The sequence below is a fragment of the Petaurus breviceps genome, unplaced genomic scaffold (genome assembly GCF_028583685.1).
Source record: "Petaurus breviceps papuanus isolate PSGF00001 unplaced genomic scaffold, PetGlider_PUasm1.0 90743, whole genome shotgun sequence".
Taxonomy (NCBI): Eukaryota; Metazoa; Chordata; class Mammalia; order Diprotodontia; family Petauridae; genus Petaurus; species Petaurus breviceps.
This window is the reverse complement of record NW_027187332.1, coordinates 1,947,979-1,964,624: the sequence shown is the minus strand read 5'-3', so window position 1 is coordinate 1,964,624 and position 16,646 is coordinate 1,947,979. Positions and strand designations below refer to the sequence as shown.

Here is a 16,646-nt window from a genome sequence, read left to right as displayed (position 1 = left end):
CTGCTGGGTTTGAGGATTGAAAACCAGTTCACCCAGACAAAAGTAATTTCCTGGAAGATTAGTTTTAATGTTTTTCCTGTCATCTGGGGGTGGCTTTATTTCATTAGATTTGGTAAACAAGTAATTAGCATTTCAATAGGTCATGACCAATATTATAGTATGATAATCACCAGGAACTGTGCCTTTGTAGCATAATAGCATTGTAAAGTCTAAAAAAAAATATAACTATTAAATAACCTGATCTAATCTTAGAGAAAAGGATTATTATCTTAAAATAATCATCTTGAATGACACTCCACCAACTGTATTACTAAGGGGGAAAGGACTTCCTCTTTGAATCTGTTTCCTCATATTAAAAATAAAGTATCTGAAGTATTTGTCTCATAGGGTTGTTAACATCAAATGAGATCATGAACTTAAGAGTACTCTCAAAAATTATAAAAATGTTCACTTATTCAAATGTTAGAAAATTTTTGTTACTAGATCTATATACATTTGCATTTTTGCTGATGATGTTTAGTTCCTTACTGTAAGGGATGAAACCAGGAGATCTCAGGAATAAACAACAAAGAAGATATGCCATGGGGTCCTAAGTGAAAGTTCAACACTAATTAGTAAACACTACACAAGTTTCAGTACACATGAAAGAATAGAGCCTAAACTGTAACTAAGTTGGTTTGTTTGTTTGTTTTATTTTTTCCCTATAACAGAAAACATAGCAGAAGTGGCCCTTGGGGTTACAGCAAATCTTTTGTAAGAGATTTGTGTGGGTGTTGAGATCTTTCAGGAAGTGGCTCAAAGATGTTGCTAAAGAAGTTTTATGTATAGTGAAATAGCATAAGAAAAGTAGGGTGGAAGCTTCCAAATTTAACAAATTATTCTTCCTAATTTAGTGGTAAACTATCCTGGTTTTATGCTTATGAAGGCCTGGAAACACTACCAGGCATCTGTAAATTCAAGTCCTGGGACAAAGCTCCACTTATTCTGCCTTAGTTATGACTCTGAGTTAAACTCTCACTTCTCCCTCTATTGTCCTCCACACTGATTTTTTTGGCCCCACCCCCACTCCCTCTCTGTGACACTGTGCTCTCTCTCTCTCTCTGATGTACTGAATGAAGATGAGTATGGAGATTCTTAATAAACAAAGGCTGTGTTTATTGTGCTATCTCTTAGAGCAGAAGGGAGGAAAGGCACTCTCCTAGCCTAGTCGGTATCTATTCTAGCACAGATTGAGTGTAAATAAAATTAGATACCATATATGATTTTTCTTGATAAATATCCCAGTACTGTATAGATTGATATAGGACTTTTGCTTATTATGTCCATCTTGTGAAGCTTGTACATATGTAATTCAGTAAAGGCAGCACCAGATACATGTACTTCCACTCCATCTAATCTGGATAGCCCCAAAGCCATTTCTTTCTGTCTCTCCCTTCTCCCCCTTTCCTTCTCTTCCCTCATATTCCCCTCTACTCCATCTTCTCCCCTAATATCATGTTATCAAGAAGCATCTCTTATATGAAGTCATAAATATCACTCTACCCTAGCCTAGCCCTCTGTATCTAGAACATGATACACACTCACGTAGTGAAAGTTAGTTACAAAGTCAATACAGTTCAGTCTATCTTCTTCTTTGGACTTACTCTATTAGAGGAGTGATATCTGTCATTGCTATATTTTCCTGGTAGTTTAAGTACACATGTCAAACTATAAGGAAGGATACCAAAGTTACCTAGTGTAGCTTGAATGCAATACCAGCATGCACAACACAGTGGAAAGGAAGTTATGTTCTACTGAATTACTTCTGTATTCTTGTATACTTGCTAAGGCTAAGAAAACCTTTTTTCTTAAATGCTCTACAAGTACCTCATTTTATTCCTATTTTGGACTTGAAGCATGACAGGCTTGAACCAATCCTAGTATAAATTGTGATTTCCTGGTATTGACAACTAGAAACCTTATTCCCAAATGTAGCCAGAATCTCCCTGCTAAGTGCCAAAACCAACTCGACCTTGGACCCTACTTCTCTGCTTGCCAATCTTAGTGTTTCTTCTAACTAATGTGGAACTGAAAGTTTTTCTATTTTTTCTCCAGAAAAATCTCTTCTTTATCCTACCCCTTCGACAAGCATTGCCCTGAAAACTTTGGTTATTAAATTATTTAAAATCTCAATTATTATTAAAGTACTGAATTTATTGTTAATTTTATTATTATACAGTTTTAAAATATTATATATTAAATTATATTTTACAACATTTATTTTAATTTATTCTTTATTTAACTTAATTATTTAAAATTCCAAAGGTCCCCAAATTAAAAAACAAAAAAAAACAAAATTATCAATCATTCCATTTTTTTTCTTTCCATAATTCCTTCCTATTGAAAAATGAGCTTGTTTTCCTATTTAATGGCCTCAGGAAGAGGATATGATAATCTTCTGTAACCTTCACATGCTTCTGTGTTTATGCTTCATAAATTTATAATAAATTTCCTGATATTCTTCAGAGAAATGAAAATATTGTTGTAAGTTAAAAGACCTGGAGTCAAGTCCTTCCCCCCACAAATTGTTAATTATGTATGAGCAATTTTTTTAAACTTTTCTGAGGCTCAGTTTTCTGGTCTCTAAAATGGACACAGTCAATAATGTGCTTCTAGATCTCTTATTGACAGATTACTGCAAGGCAATGGATCCCCCATTTCCTTAATCTCTGACCCCTTGGCACAAACATTTGTTAATAAAGCAGTCAAAAATACCTGATGTTCAGATGTTGTAAGGCAGCAATGCTTATTACCCTCATCTTTGACTCAGTGATTTTGTATAATTATGCCTTACAAATTACATCTACACACCCCTACTAACTAGAAATTTCCTCCTTTATGAAATCTGAGTTGGGTCTATCTATTTATTGGCCTTCTCCCTCTGCTTCCTCCTCCTTCTCTTGTAACAAAGAAAGAACTACAGTTAGTTTCCATAAAGTTTCTGGGACTTTTGAGTTAACTTGTGTAGGACAACTGATTGAGGAGCTCATTCATTGAATCAAGAAACCTGATGAGAGCTTTGATCTGAAAAAACTTTCATTAAAAGCCATTCTTCCTCCTCCAGTGACCTGAAGGTCACTTCTCCTGAAGCTAGACACCACACACACACACACACACACACACACACACACACACACACACACTCATTTAATTGAGAAATGTTTCATATTCACACTCCTCCCAACCTATATAAGGTGTCCAAGAATTAGTTGTATCCTTTGTTCTGAAGCTGGAAAGGCAATTTTTTAACACCTTGGAAGCTGACAAATGCCACAAACCAAGGTATAATTTATAGCTTTGTTCATTTTCAAGACTTGAGAAAGTACTGAGAAAAATGTCAATACTACAGTTCAAAATAAAAAAAGAAGCGTTTCTGTATACATTTTAAAAAGTTAAGCATTTACTATAGCTCTGTAGTTTTGAACCAGTCTTCCACTGTTCTCATTCTTCTTCCATACTATGTATCTCAAATTAAACTTTATATATTCCCACAAAAGAATTAACACATTCCATTAAAAATGTGCTGTGATTTTAGGAATTGTTGCTCTTTGGGGTTCCTTTAGAAGAACCCCCCCCCAATAGGCAAGTCTGTTGGAATGGACTGATCCAGTCACACTTGACTTATAGCTCTTACCAGGCCATTGTGATAATCCATTGGAATATAATTATGCATTTGAAAGGGTTTTGAATGTGGTTAAGTTCTATATAAATGAAAACTAGATAAGCAGCATGGAAAATATATATGAAATATATGTGCTCAATGAGGTAATATTTTTTAGAAAGCACAAACAAAATTAAACCACATTTTTTAAAAACTCCTTTTCTGGAAATAATTAGAGGACTAGATGTTCTATTTTATCCCAAGTGTCAATTAAAGGAATATTTATTAAGTACCTACTATGTATCAGACATTGCATTATGCCCCAGGGTTACAAAGAAAGGCAAAATACATTATCTTCTGTAAAGGAGGTCAGAGTTTGATGGGAGATACAACATATAAACAATTACATAAAAATAAGATATCCAAAGAATAAATTGGGAATAACTAACACAGGAAAGGTGCCACCATTTGTGGGGGGGAACAGGAAAGTCTACTTTAGAGCCAGGTATTAATTTAGGTGGAACATGAAGGCGTCCAAGAGGCTGAGTTGAGGGCTGAATGAATTCTAGACATAGTGGAGTTAGCCTGGGCAAACACATGGTTTGGAGATGAACAGAATTTTCTGTGAGGACGAGCAAAAAGGTCAGCACGACTGTATCACTGAAAGACAAAGGTAAATAAATATTGGAAAGGTAGTCAGGAGCTGGTTTATAAAGCAATTTTTAATTAGTCATAAAGATGATAGGGAACCACTGGAGTTTATTGAACAGGGCAAGGATTTACTCAGAACTTTTAGAGGATTAATTTGATATCTGAGTGGAAGAAGGACACCCACAAGAAGGCTATAATAATAATCAATGCAAGGAGAAGGTGAGGTCAAGATGGCAGAGTAAGTGCAGGGATTTGTCTGAGCACTCCCAAGTTCATCTTCAAACAATGGTAAATTAATATGTAAAAAGAAATTCTGATATGCGAGAACCAAGAAAAGGATAGAGAAAAACAATTTCCTAGAACAAGATAACTTAGAAAGTCAGCAACCAATGTATATCTCACTAGATTGAGAATGGAGTGTAACCCAGTACAGGTTGCCCCCAGAAAATCAGCAGAAGGCCTTTGGGGTGACTGAATCAGCAGAGGTGCCTTCTGGAGTTCTCAGCCCACATTTCAGTAAGGGAATCTGATATCTGATCAGGAAATTACAGGGGACTTTTTGCTGGCACAGGCCATATGAGGTTCAGGCTCACAGGCCCAGGGAAAGGAGGAGTAATAACTGGAGCAGCGCCAATTCTTCTCATGGTTCCAAAGTTGAAAAGAGCTCACAGACCAGAGTAAAGGTCAGGAGAGGGGTGACCACACTTCTACTTGCATCCTACCAAATTGGAAGAACTGACAGCATATAGACTACCAGAGCTAATTAAAAATAGCAGCACAAAAACTTGGGATAGTACCCCCTCCATTCCCAGAATAGAATTCAACTTTAACATAAAACTAAAAGTTAAGAAATAAGTTGAAAAAATGAACAAACAAAAAAACAGACAAATAGAAAGTTACTATGTTGTCAGGGAAAATCAAAACACAAACTTAAAAAAAGACAATGAAATCAAACCAGTGAGATGCAGAGCCTCAGGAAAAAAAAATGTTAATTGGTCTAAGGCCTTAGATGAGCTTGAGATTCTAAAAATCAAATTACAGTGGTAGAGGAAAAAAATGGGTCAAGAAATGAAAATAATGCAAGAAAATAATGAAAAAAAGTCAACAGCTTGGTAAAATAAGCAAAACAAAATACTGGAGAAAATAGCATCTTAAAAAATAAAATAGGTCAAATGAAAAGAGATGTACGAAAATTCATTGAAAAGACGATCTTCTTAAAAAGTAGAATTGACCAAATGGAAAAGAAGATACAAAAGTTCACTGAAGAAAATAATTCCTTAAAAATCAGAATTGAGCAACTGGATGTCAATGATTTTATGAGACATCAAGAAACAATAAAATAAAACCAAAAGAATGGAAAAAAATTGAAAACAATGTGAAATAGGTTTTAGCAGCCAAGATGGTGAAGTTAGCAGTAAGCCACTATCACTCTCCTTTACTGACCTCTAAAAACCCAGAAAATATCTCTCCCAGAAAAAAGAAAAAAAAAGTGAACAACAGAGCCAGCAGAGAGACAGGGTGCAGTAGTCTTTTAACACAGAAGGCTTGGGGAACTAATGGGAAACATCCCCCTGACTCTGATAGAAGGAGGGCAAGGAGGGGAGGCATCCTGGCAAGCCAGCAGCAAGACCCAGTTCTGCAAAACAGCCTTAAATCATGAGCCCCAGGATGGTGAAGGCAAGTACCACTAGAATTTCCCCACACTTCTTGGTGCAGCCAGGGGAACCACCAGACTCCAGCTTGGAAAACCACCATTTGCACCAGTGGTCTAGCATCTTCCAGCAGCTGAAATTACTCACACTGCAGTGCGAATATTAGGAATATTGTAGTAAAATTCCTTAAAATTATCAAGTCAAGGAGAAAATACTGCAAACAGCCAGAAAAAAAAAATATGGAACCACAGTCAGGATTATGCAGGACCTTGTGACTTCTACATTAAAAGTTCAGAGAGCATGGCATATGATATTTCATAGTGTTGTATGGGAAAGGTAAAAGTGTGGTTTCTCAGAGACGGTCTGCTAAAATAAGTAAATCCTTAGGTCTTAGGCCTAAGTTTTCATTTTCTTTAGAAATTATGTGATTTTGAAACTTTAGAAATCTTTTTGTATAGTTGCTCTATTCTAGTCAGTCCTTCTCACCCAGCTTACCATGAAAGAGTTAAATTTCTATAGAACTGCAAGAATTGCTGAACAAGACTACTGATAAGGGAGAACAGGCAGTAACCTAAGAAAATAAGCCCAGTCCCTGGTTCCCAGACAAAAACTCATAGATAATATTAAAAATAATGAAGAATGGAAGGAGCTGGCAGCAGCTGGTGGATTTGGCCAATCAAGGGACAGATTAGTAGCCTTGGGACCCCCAAGTCCAGATAAGAATGTATCAAGGGTAGACTGAAAGGAGGGGTCCAGTATTCTGAGGTTGTAATACACTAACGTAATGGACTTAATGTATTATGTAACAAGATTAGAGCCTCATTCGTAATAACTATGTTAATATTCATAACCCTTGCTTATTTAACCCAGCTTTAGGTTATGTACGGTGGCCACCTCTCTCTCGGCGCTGTCCCAGAGACTGGACTGCCGGCTTCTCCGAAATTCTAATAAATCTTTCTACCTTCACTTTAAGTGGTCTCTGAGTAGTCAGTTTGGCTTAGGGTCTCCTTATCCAACACAGTGTGAAGGAGCTTGGATTTTAGCCAAGGTTCAATGATTTAGCAAAACAGAGCATAATCTTTCAGGGAAGGATAAGGATATTCAATTAAATTGGAGAGTTCCAAACCTCCCTGATGAAAAGACCAGAATTCGCAGCGCAACGGGCCGGAAGGCAGGTGAGCAGGAGGGCTGCGTGTTGAGTGCCTACAGTGTGGGGCAGGCTAAGGCCTAGGGCCCGAGGAGCTGCAGCAGGGTGCTGCTGAGCCGGGGCATGGGGCTGGTGCTATGCCACTGCGGCTTCGTGGCGCCTTTCCTGGGAGCAGGCGCAGTAGCGCTGTAGCCGGGGCTGGGAGGGCCCTTTTCGGGCGCCGACAGCTGCGGCTGCACGTGCAGTGGGGACCCGACCTCGGGCCTCGGGGCGCGTTGTACTCGCCGCCCTGCAGCACCCCGCCGCGCGCCGGCCCGCCTTCTGCTACCTGTCTGCTGCCCGAGCTTCGCGCGCCTCTTTGGCGGTGAGGCTGCCGAGCAGTGGCGCTTCGCGGGCGGCGGCCCCAAGCCCTCCGAGGGCGAGGAGGAGGAAGAGAAGGGGCCAGGGCTGGCAGCACTCGGCTGGTTCGAGCTTCTGAGCGTGGAGGGCTGGGCCGAGGCGCCGGTGGGGGGGCGCAGCGGGCCGTTGGGGTGGGGTGCAGCTGGGACAGGCGCCTCGTTGCCCCAGCCCCCGCCGCTGCTCCCCTGCGGCTTCCCGTTTGGTGTCTTCTGCCCGGACATCTTCCTCAAAAACCCAAGCGGCCGGCCCGCTGCTGCTCACCGATGCACTCAGCCTGCCCGGCACTGAGGGCGCGCTCATGGCGCTTGTGGAGGTGCCGCTCCGCTGGCGGGCCCGCGAGTGGGTGGGCCTGGGCCTGCTGTGCCACCAACGCGCTTCTCCGAGCTGTGGCCCATGCACTTGGCCGGCTGGGCCGCCCTACCGACGCCGGCCTGCTGGCCGCAACCCCTGCGCATCAAAGGCGGCGAGGTCGCTGTCCCGCTCCTGGAGCTCGGGGCTGTGTGCCTGGCGGCCGTCCTGATTGAGTGTGGGTCAGTGTGGGGCTCCGGAGTGGTGCTGCCCCCGCGCCTCAAGCTCACCGGCCGACACGTGGCCCACCAGGAGGCCAAGAGGGTCCTGGTTCGGCCTGCAGCCCCCAAGAGTTCTCCAGTCTGGGGGAAAGTGGTGTTTGCTACCCAGAATACATCTCCCTATGATGTGGTGGTGGTGAAACTGGAGGAAAACCTCAAAGGCATCCCATTTAATGTCCTGGCCAGCCACTTTAATGAAGGTGAGGATGTGCAGGTGGTCAGCTTTGGGGCCTTTGGCTGGACCTGCGGTCCCTCACTGACCTCTGGGAACCTGTCCACTGTGGTGGAGGAGGGTTAATCACCGGTGAACCTGCAGGCAATATGTGCCATGCATGGGGGCTGCAGCGGGGGCCTCTCTTCACCGGCTCGCTTCGGGGAACTCCTAGGAATTGTCACCAGCAACATTAGGAACAATAGCAGAGGGGCCAGCTACCCTCCCCTGAACTTCAGCATCCCCATCACTGTGCTAGAGTTGGCCCTGGATCAGTACAAGAGGACTGGGGACCTTCACTGCCTCAGGAAGGTGGACCGGCCAGGCGAGCAGGTTAGAGTGGTGTGGCCGCAGAGGGTCCTGGCCAAGCCCCCTGGAGCAAGCTCTGCCGTACAGAGGGCACTGCCAGGCTCCTGTGGGTTCGTTAATCCCTGGGGCCAAAGCCTGATGCAGGGGACACAAGCAGGTATCAGCTAGGGATGCCACCCACATGGCTGCTTCTGCCCTCAGGGGCTGGGGGTCCCCCTGTAGTCTGCTCGGCCTCAGGAGCCATCTTGTTTGACCCCTTCCCAGCATTCCCAACAAGTGGTCATCCAGTCTGAGCCTGAGGAGTTCTGGGGAATTCACAGGGGGTTTCCTGAAGATGGCCCTTTAGGGTGGTGGTGGTGCTGGTGGTGCTGGTGCTGGTGGTGCTGGTGGTGAGCTCAGTCAGGAGGAAAATAAGAATTAAAAAAAAACAAAACACCAGAGCTCAACAGAAAATTTGATCTTCAAATACAAGACTCAAGAGAGGCATAGAAAGGCAAACAGGAAATGTAAAAAAAAAGAAAAATACCACACACATTATTCAATAAGGGCAAACTGTTTACATCCCCACAAGGGATGGTGATACTTATAACTCTTGAGAACTGTGTATTTATTATGACATTTAGAAAGGGTATACACACACAAAGGGCATGAGTACAAGGTGGCTTTGATGAGATGATAAATCTAATCAAGTGGTTAAAAGGGATTGCATTGGGAGAAGGGGAAAGAAGGAGGCAGAAAGGGGTAAATTACATCACATGAAATTGCACAAAGACCTATTACAGTAGAAGGAAAAAGAGAGAGGGGAATAAGTAATCTTTTAGGTACAGAAATCTAATTGACCTCACAGGAAGTAGGAGGGGAAAGGAGAATGAAAATGAAGGGGGGGGGGGGATAAAAAGGAGGACAGATTTAGGGAGGCAGTGGTAGAAAGCAAAACTCCAGTGAGGACAGAAAAGAAGAAAAGAAATATAAAAGCATAAATGGTAGGAGGGGGATAATAGGATGGAGAAAAAGAAACAGATAGTAATCATAACTGTGAATATGAATGGGATGAACTCTCCCATTAAATGGAAGCAGATAGCAGAGTGAATTAAAAACATAATCCTGTAATACTTTGTTTACAAAAAAATCATTTGAACAGAATACACACAAAAGAAAGGTAAAAGGCTGAAGCAGGATGTACTATGTGTTATGGATTGTATTGTATATATACATGTATACATGCAGGATGTATTATGCTTCAGCTAAAGTAAAAAAAATAAAACATGAGTAGTAATCCTGATCTCAGACAAAGCAAAAGGAAAAATAAAGGTAATTAAAAGAGATCAGGAAGAAAAATCTATCCTGATAAAAAGTAGCATAGACAATGACTAATATAAAAACTAAACACATATACATCAAGTGGTATAGCATCCAAATTCTTAGAAAAGAAGTTAATGACTATACTGGTGAGGGACTTCGACCTACCCATCTAACAACTAGATAAATCTAAACACAGACTAAACAAGAAAAAAGTTAAAGAGGTGAATAGAATTTTAGAAAAGTTAAATATAGTAGACCTCTTGAGAAAATTAAGTGGGGAAAGAAAGGAAGATACATTTTTTTTGTATCTACACAAAATTTTTTTGCACCTACACAAAAATGGAGACATAAAAACCTCACAATCCAATGCAATAAGGCAGAAATGTTAAATGCACCCTTTTCAAATCAAGATTCCATAAAACTTACATGTAATGAAGGCCATAGAAAGATGAGGAAAAACTAATTGGAAACTAAATAATCTAATCCAAAAGAAAAAATGGATCAAACAACAAATTATAGAAACAATAAATAGCAACATCTAAGAGAATGATAATAATGAGACAACACAAAAACAGAGGATGCAGCCAAAATGGTTCTCCAGGGGAGGCTTTATATCTCTAAATGATTACATGAATAAAATAGAGAAAGAGGAGATTAATGAATTGGACATGGAACTAAAAAAGCTAGAAAAAGAACAAACTAAAAATCTCCAATTAAATATCATATTAGAAATTATAAAATTCAAAGGAGAGATTAATAAAACTGAAAATTAAGAAAACTATTGAACTACTAAATAAAAATAAGAGATGGATTTATGAAAAAATACATATAATTTTAGTTAATTAGATGAAAAAAAAGGAAAACCAAACTACCAGAATTAAAAATGAAAGGGGTGAAGTTACCACCAATGAAGAGGAAATGAAAACAATAGTTAGGAGCTATTTTGCCCAAGTGTATGCCAATAAATTTGCGAATCTTAACGAAATGAAATTGATGAATATTTACAAAAATACGAACTGCCCAGATTAACAAAAGAGGAAATAAAATACTTAAACAAACCCTTAAAATAAAGTTCTTTGCCACAGTGGAACTCTGCTTTCGGAGTGGAGATTTTTGCATCCCAAATTTCTGTGGTTTTATGCAGCTGTTGTCAAAGCTTCTTGTAGGCATCTGCCTCAGAACTGTGAGGAGGATGAGCTCACCAGAGCTGTTCCAAACTCTGCCTTGCCAGGGCTCCTCCTCAACCCAGGACTGCCACTCAAGACTGGGACCCACATCCAAGCAGGGCAAAGTAAGAGAATCCTGCTTCTGCACCAGGAAAAAGATTCCTGCATTTGCCCTCTGATCAACCACTTGGTCCACCCTCATTCCAAGGACCTGGAGCTCCAGAAGCAGTTGCTGCCACCTCCACTGCCCCAAACCAACCAAACAAACAAAAACACTTAAAATACAACGATCAGATAGAAATCAAGGGAAAAACAAAATTTCTCAAGGATCACTTAGAATAATAAGCCAGCAGAGAAGATTGTATTTAGTATAAAAGTCTCTTTAGTGTTAGACTTTGGAGGGATGATGTTTCAGTTCCAAATAAAATATTAACTAAGTTTAAAAATGTTATTAAAAAACACCATTCCAACTCCATTCATTTCAAAGAAATATGATAGATTTCATTAAGAATTTGAGGAAAGAAATCTGTGTTGGTGTAATAGTAATGGCATTTAAAGATTCCCCTGTATTGGCTTGGTTTTTGGTTTGATTGTGTTAAAACCCAGAGCTTGTTAATCCCGCTCATGGGATAGACTTGTTGATGTAAAAAGAGAGTGCTGAACTGGGAGGAGCTGCTGATGTACATTTGTAGAGACACAAGAGAGAGGCAGAAGAATTTTTGGAAGCAGCACCTTTGGAGGAAGAGAGAGACTGAGTGGATTGCTGAGGGCCACTTTGAATTGCCCAGTACTTTTGAGACCTGCCACCCAGAGCTGCCAAGGACAGAGGAGACATGGCTGTTATGCTGGTAGTTTGTCTGTCTGTTTTGATGCTGTTTTGCCAGATTTGTCCACTAGTGAAGGACAGTGCTGTTGTTGCAGGAGTCTGGGAACCTTTCTGTTGGTTCAGAGCTACTGAGACTGTTCTGCAGACAGAGAGTGATTACTGTCCACTGGTGAAGGACAGTGCTGTTGTTGCAGAATTCTTGGAACCTTGCTGTTGGTTCCGAAGCCCTGAAGAAGGATTTTGTTGTTGTATGTTTACAGAAATACTGGGAGACGGTTTTGCTAATGTTTTCAGGGGTCCTAGGACTGTTCTGCAGACAAAGGATGAATTAATGAAGAGGCTGGCAATGTATCTTGTGGCCTTGCTAAGCTTTGTCTCCCCAGGAACAAAGATTGCTGAGAACTTACCTAGTGTCAAGATGAAATAAAGACCTCCATTCGGGTATTAAGTGCTGTGCTTAAACTTGTTGTAACTCTGGGGTAGAATCAATTGTGATCCAGGGGTGGAGAACTTTTGACCTTTTTGTGTTCTGATTGAACAAGTGAATGTACTTTACTTATGATTGGAAAGTAATCTCCATTTGAGAAGAGGGGCTTTGTGATGGACTAAATGAAGGTACAGCTTAGAGGTGGAGTAGTATTTAGAACAGGGACTTTGTAATTGATTGAATGAATGGAAGGTCCTGGGGTGGGGTAGTACTTGGAGATTATTTAATCACACTTAGTAAACGCTGTATTTTGAATGATGTCATATTTTGAAATTCTCTGTTCTTAATTTGTCACTGAATAAAATGGAGAGCACCTATGCTTGTACTTTGAACCTTGGGAAGTTGCCTTTGCTTGGCATTACATTACAGTTGGACAAAATATATAAAAGAGGCAACTAATTTAAAATATATTACTTATTTTTCAACTAATAAAATTCTATTCACTGGATATTCTTCTATCAACACTTGGCTACAAGGAGAGTTTCCTTTTAAATATTAACAACTGAAAGCAGCCTATTTCAAGGTAAGTGTACCATGGGATCCTCTGAAAGTAGAATTGTAACAGAGTAGCCCAAGGTACAAGATGTTCACTTTATTTTTGTAAGAGGTTTTACATTTGGTATTCTCAAATTTAAAGTGTGGGAAGTATATTTTATTTTTCTGATTTTTCAGTCCAATCTGGGAAACATCCAGGGACTTCCCGTTATAGAAGTGGAGGAGAGGAAATATATTCTTTGTCCCAGCTTTCCGTCATTCTCAAGGTTCCTTTTATTTTTGTTTTAAATATAGACTCTCAGAGTACCTGTGATAGTAATGGAATATAAATATTCCCCTGTATTGGCTTGGTTTTCAAATTGATTGTGTTTAAACCCAGAGCTTGTTAATCCCACCTGTTGGATGGACTTGCTGACTTGAAAAGAGAGTCCTGAACTGGGAGGAGCTGGTGATGTAGATTTGGAGAGACAGGAGAGAGAGGCAGAAGAACTTTTTGGAAGCAGCACACTTGTGGAGGCAGAGAGAGACTTAGAGGATTGCTGAGGGCCACTTTGAATTGCCCTGGACTTTTGAGACCTGCCCCCGGAGCTGCCAAGGACTGAGGAGACATGGCTGTTTTGCTGGTACTTTGTCTGTCTGTTTTGATGTTATTTTGCCAGATTTGTCCACTGGTGAAAGACAATCCTGTGGTATTGATTGACAATTGAGACCAATGATTCTAACCAACATGATAATAATTCATAATTAGATATTTTATACTGGGATACTTTGACATCATTGAAGAGTAAAAACAGAGAAAAGGATAAGAGATTATGATTCCAACTTACACTTTCGAATGAATATATAACCTCTGCAAAGATGTTCACTATTCTGTCTTGAGGGTGTCCACACTTAGCTGTGTGGATATAATGAACACAAATATTACCTAAGTGTGTCAATTTATTTCTATATGTTAAAAATAGAGGATATGGGACCAGATTTATGATTTATAGTGAATATAATGTGCTAAAGGAAGAAATCATCCTTTTTTAGAATTCTATGCAATGATTATCATGAAACCATGACCAAATTGTCTTTATTTTCCTTATATGTGAGAAATAAAGGTAAAAAAGATGTAATCAGTGAAAAAGAAAACAGGATTTTATTGCTGGAAGAAATATCAGTAAATATATGGAAAGCACATAAACTGTGAAAATAATTTGGAAAGCTGAAAGGAACTACTTTAGTTACTAGACAGTATTCTTTTGTGAATCCATATGTAACCTATTTCTTATATGAATGAGGAAAGGAAAATAATTAACTTAGCATATTAATACAATAAAAAAATTTCATACTATTATGTCAATGGTTGCTTAATACAGGATAAACGGAAACCTCATCCAAACATTGAAAATGATCATTCTTCAATACTTCTAGGGATTTAGGATTTCTTGAATGTGGGCATTTGTTATAATAGATTTCAGTTTATTCAGTTATTTATTCTGGTTTATTCTAATATATGGCTTTCCCAAATCCTCCACCTCTTGAGGACCTTCCTTGTTTATATCCCTTGAAATTATATGGATGCCAATGAAGCCTGTGTTCTCATTTGGTAATCTCTCACTCTTAATACAGAATGACTATGTAACTGTTCCATATCTTTTCCTAATCCCACATATCACTTGATATCTTCTGACATATTTTTCATGCATAATTCTTTATAGCTAATGCATTGCAGACTACTCTGTCACCATGTGCTTCTTTAGAAACTTTATTTAATGGGATAAGCCTAAGTAGAAGGCTGGGATCAGAAAGTTGGCAATTCTGCTCTCCTCTGAGAAAGGGATACTAGGATAAGATTATATCTCTCTGCCACCTTGAATGTTGTTTGTTTAAATGATGTATTTTTCAGATTCAAATGAAATTTGTTGTCTTTTACTTCAATGGGGAAAGGAGATGCAAACTTTATATCTAAGACTTTACCCACCCAAATCCAATTCTACAATGAACATGCAGAATAAACAGAAAAAAAACCATTTATCCAAGTTAATGACAAAACATAAACTGGAGAAAGTGTATATAGGAGAATATTTACTAGATAATACAGAGTAAAGGAACTGTCCTATTCGGAGTAAGGTAACTCCAATCAAGAAAAGATGTCTAATATATCAACAACAACAAGAAGTTTTCTTATTTTTCTAATGTAACAAGCTGGGCATAGGGACAGGAAAAAAGACTGCCAGCTCTCTCATGTTGGCTTTTCAGTCTTTTCCATCATCCACCAGAAGTTGGGCATCTTTTATCTTTTCTCTTAAACCTGGAAGACAGAAGTGCCAGAAATGCCCGAAGCCCAAGGAGACTGAAAAATCCAAAGGTACTGAGGAGACTAAAAGAGACTGGCATTTTCTTTTCTCCTTGTTTTGCCAAATCTACCTTGCTATTTACATAGGTGCAATACTAATGGAGTTTGGGACTCAGGTTGTATTCATTGATAGTCTGCTGAATTATTTTAATTCTCACTTATGAGGCTCTACAACATTGCAAAGCCTGTAAAAAACAAGTACAGGGTGGCGCAGAAAATAGAGCACTGGCCCTGGACTCAGAAAGACCTGAGTTCAAATGTGGTCTCAGACACTTAACACAAAAACTATCCATGTGACCTTGGGTAAATCACTTAACCCCAATTTCCCTACCTCCCCCCCTCCAAAAAGAAAAAAAATATATATACACACACACACACACACACACACACACATGTATGTATATAAATGCATATGTATGTATGTGTGTGTGTATATATATATATATATATATTAGTGCAATGCAATCTGCAAAATGAATAATACGAGGAATGTAACCATCCATAGAGTGTTTCTTCCTGTTATACTCCACTCAATTTTTTCCAGGATTGTGGCAAAAGAAAAAAAATACTTTGTTGAGATACAACTCCCTGATCTATTGCTCAATTTGCTATTGTTCAGTTATTTTTCAGTTGTGCCTGACTCTTTGCGACTTCATTTAGAGTTTTCTTGGCAAAGATATGGAGCCATTTGCCATTTCCTTCCCCAGCTCATTTTAAAGATGAGGAACTGAGGCACACAGAATTAAGTGACTTTCCCAGTGTCACACAGCTAGTTAAGTGAGGCCAGATTTGAATTCAGGAAAATTGTTCTTTCTGATTTCAGGTCCAGGACTCTATTCACCTTGGCACCTAGCTTCCCATCTATTAAAATCAAATATTAATTAATATCAATATTGAAATTCAAAAGTTATCCAAAAAAGTTACCTTCAAGGAAGTTGAGCCAAAATGTTGGAATAGAGGCAGGGATTCCTGCGAATTCTCCTTCAAAGCCCTCCAAATACATTTAACAATGACTCTAAGGAAATTCTAGAGCAGCAGAACCCACAAAAAGAGCAAAATAATTTTCCAGACCAAGACAATTTGGAAGGTCATCAGGAAAGGTCTGTTGCTCTAGAGTGAGAGAGGAGCTCAGTCCAGAAGGCTGCACCATTATAGACTGGGCCCCAACAAAGCCAAAGCAAGCCTGAGGGTGACTTAATTGTTAGCAGCAGTGGTGGTTTCCAGACTCCTAGCCAACAGATGCCAAAGACAACGTAGAAGGTTAACAAGAAGGGATTCTTGCACCAGGGCAAGAATGGAGTGCAGCGCTAGCCACAGCAAATCAGGAGCAAGCTTTGGGAAACACTGAATCAGCAGCAATAACAGGTTCTTCTGGAGATGTCAGCCCACAGACAGAAAGAGGGTTAAACAACAGGTCAGAAGGAGATTATAGAGGTCTTTTTGTTAGCACT

General features: G+C 39.7%; 1 pseudogene; it reads left to right on the top strand.

Moving 5' to 3' along the window:
* Window positions 1-7,076: 7,076 nt before the first annotated feature.
* On the top strand, window positions 7,077-8,746 carry LOC138145712 (peroxisomal leader peptide-processing protease pseudogene; annotated as a pseudogene).
* Window positions 8,747-16,646: the final 7,900 nt, after the last annotated feature.